This window comes from Anabrus simplex, chromosome 1 (assembly GCF_040414725.1).
Source record: "Anabrus simplex isolate iqAnaSimp1 chromosome 1, ASM4041472v1, whole genome shotgun sequence".
In the NCBI taxonomy this organism is placed as follows: Eukaryota; Metazoa; Arthropoda; class Insecta; order Orthoptera; family Tettigoniidae; genus Anabrus; species Anabrus simplex.
This window is the reverse complement of record NC_090265.1, coordinates 186,185,747-186,189,067: the sequence shown is the minus strand read 5'-3', so window position 1 is coordinate 186,189,067 and position 3,321 is coordinate 186,185,747. Positions and strand designations below refer to the sequence as shown.

Below are 3,321 nucleotides of genomic sequence, written 5' to 3'. Positions count from 1 at the left end.
GCGTTGGAGTGGTGAGGGTAGAGAGTTGTATTGCCCCAAACACTCTCTCCAAAGCAACTCATACTTGACAAACCTTAAAAGGCGTTTGAAAAAACGGTTCCGAAAAGTAACCAAACTAGTCAGTAAAACGTTTAAAACAGACGAAGAAGTACGACACGAAGTGGCTAAAAAGTTTCTAACATTCATTAATGAATTGCAAGAAACGAAAGAGATCCCGGATGCCAATATCTGGAATTCGGACCAGTCCCGATTTGAGTACGAAATGGCAACACAGAGAAGTTATGTTTTTCGTGGTGTGAAAGATGTTCTTGCTACGCTTGTTTGCCGAAATAGTTTTACGCACTCCCACACAGTGCAATATCACATTTCTCTAAAGCCGGAGAAGTGGGACATTTATTCTTGATCGTTCTCCAAGAAATTAATGGAAAGTTTGGACCTAGAGTACAAGAAAGTATCAAAGCCTATAAGGATGCCTTTAAATATGTCCTAATTGTTTGTTCATCTTCCGGGAAAATGGAGAAAGGGCATGTACGTGACTGGTGTCAAAACGTTTTCCATCCGCAGTTACAGGAAGACGGAAGAAATCTTCTCATAGATTCATTCAGTGGCCAGGGCAAAAATGCACAACTTGAATCCCTGACGAACAAACATGTACACATTGAATACATACCGAAAGGAACTACGTATCTTTGCCAGCCGTGTGACCTTGGTCTCTTCCGACAACTAAAATGTTTCGTCCGTCAAATGGAAAACATTTGCCGGGTAAGGAATTTACACGGCCAGTCAAAATTAAAACCCCAAAACAGACTTTTCATTATAACTAATAAAATACTAGCACATAACCAATTACAAGCTGATTGTTTTGTACCGATGCTGAAATATGGGTGGAAAGCGGGTGGTTATTCCATTAATGACAATATACCACAACTCCATACTGTTTCACAAGCGAATTTTCATGATTTGACTGATAAAAAGTGTTCTGGAAATGATTGTACCAATTTTTTGTTTTTAAGGTACGCACGTTGTTGTCTTGTGTTTTGTTATTCACATTTTCTGTTAGATTTAAACTATCATGCCATGTACAATGAACCAATGCCAGGCTGTGTTAGAATAAAGCCATTTCTTGAACACTTTGAATGTCATGATGATGCAGATGATATTTTATTATGTATTATTTGTATGTTAAGTAGTGGTTTGTAAACTATTTTTATTATTTATTTAATCCATAATGAATTCATCTTTGTAAATAAAATGTCCCAACTAACGTCAGTCTTCACCCGCAATCCCGTGTACACAACTGTAGGCAGCCGTATGTGGTGGGGGACAGAGGAGTACCGAAGGAGCGGAGAGGGAAGGCGAGGCAAGACAGCCGCTGGCTGTGAGCGCTGACGTGTGCCGGCATGTACTGTACAATTCACTGCGCGCACCGCCAACTTTGAGCTCCCAAATGGCGCCTTAAAAAGGACCAGCGAAAAATTAGACTTCCACTACCTGTTTCAGCTTAAAAAGACCTTCACGAATATGTAAAAATCAAATCGAAATTCGCCGTCCGACTTCGTACCGTTCCCTCGTTAGAGGACCGAATTATGACAATTATGACAATCCCACGTACATGACGTTCGTAGATCTAGAAAAGGCATTCGATAATGTCGATCGGACCAAGCTATTTAAGATTCTAAAGGTGATCGGGATCAGATACTGAGAACGAAAAGTTATCTACAATCTGTATAAAAATCAGTCTGCAGTGATAAGAATCGAGGGCTTTGAAAAAGAAGCACCAATCCAGGAAGGAGTGAGGCAAGGCTGCAGTTTGTCCCCCCTCCTTTTCAATGTTAACACAGAAGTGGCAGTAAAGGAAATCAAAGGGAGTTTGGAAAAGGAATCAAAATCCTAGGGGAGGGAATCAAAACCTTGAGATTTGCCGATGATATTGTTATTTTATCTGAAACAGCAGAAGATCTCGAGAAGGTGCTGAATGGTATGGACGAAGTCTTGAGTGAGTACAAGATGAAAATAAATAAATCGAAAACAAAAGTAATGGAATGCAGTCGAGCGAGGCCTAAGAAAAGAAATTTGTTCACATCGAACATTGATATAGGAATTAGAAAATGTTTCTGATAGCTTTCATCTGGAGCGTGGTATTGTATAGAGGTGAAACATGGACGATAACTAGCTCAGAAAGAAAGAGAATAGAAGCTTTCTAAATGTGGTGTTACAGAAGAATGCTGAAGGTGAGATGGATAGATCGAATCACGAGTAAAGAGATACTGTATCGAATTGGTGAGAGGAGATCGATTTGGCTAAATTTGACGAGAAGAAGAGATAGAATGATAGGACACATCTTAAGACACCCAGGACTTGTTCATTTAGGTTTTGAAGGAAGTGTAGGCGGTAAGAACGGTGGGGGAAGACCAAGGTATGAATATGACAAGCAGATTAGTGCAGATGTAGGATGCAATAGTTACGTAGAAATGCAAACGTTAGCACAGGATAGGGTGGCATGGAGAGCTGCATCAGATCAGTCTATGGACTGATGACTCAAACAACAAAAACAACAAAAACAACAAAGTACAGCAGCTCAAATTCCCAGGCACTCTCCTGTTTATTTTTTTATGTAGATCAACCTTCCACAATTTGTACGAAATCAGAGAACCCGACCTAGTGAGTTTTCTCGGCACTTCTTATGTACTAATTACGCATGCTCATTTTACAAATGAAGTATGAGGATAAAATGCAATTTCTGGTTTCGTGATAAACGTATTCTGTATGTGATATACATCAGACTAAGGATATTTAACTGTTAAATCATCTACAAGCTATAAAATTGTCCCCACTGCGGTTAACCGGCTATGGAAAATCTAAAGCATGTCAGCCCCTGTGGCCTAACGGATAAGGCATCGGTCTCCTAAACTGGGGATTGTGGGTTCAAGTCCCACCAGGGGTACAAAATGTTAATTCTCCCGTCTCTGTTAGGTTGTCGAACAGGACTGCAGTGAAATATCTTGTGGTGATATACTACACATTGAAGCTTGTGAGCCTGTATGTATTCTAGTGAATGCAGTAACCAGGCCATTCAAAGTGGGCAACAGTGTGCGCAAAAGTGCGAACACATCATTAAAGCGGAAATTCGCGCACACTAGGGATTATTACCACCTGATTAGGTTTTCCCAAGTATTGCTAAATATTTCGTTGCCGGTAATTTGCGAACACTATCTTCGAAAGAAAGAAACAAGACATGTAATGTAAGCGATCCGTGTAAATAAAACATTATTTTGTCCATACAACTTATTGAAACTGATTTCCATCACACTTTACTCAGGC

General features: G+C 40.0%; 1 non-coding gene across 1 annotated transcript; it reads left to right on the top strand.

Annotated features, from left to right (window-relative positions):
* Positions 1-2,871: 2,871 nt before the first annotated feature.
* TRNAR-CCU (transfer RNA arginine (anticodon CCU)) lies at positions 2,872-2,944 on the top strand. The gene has a single exon. It is a non-coding gene; the product is annotated as a tRNA-Arg (tRNA).
* The last annotated feature ends 377 nt before the right edge of the window (positions 2,945-3,321 follow it).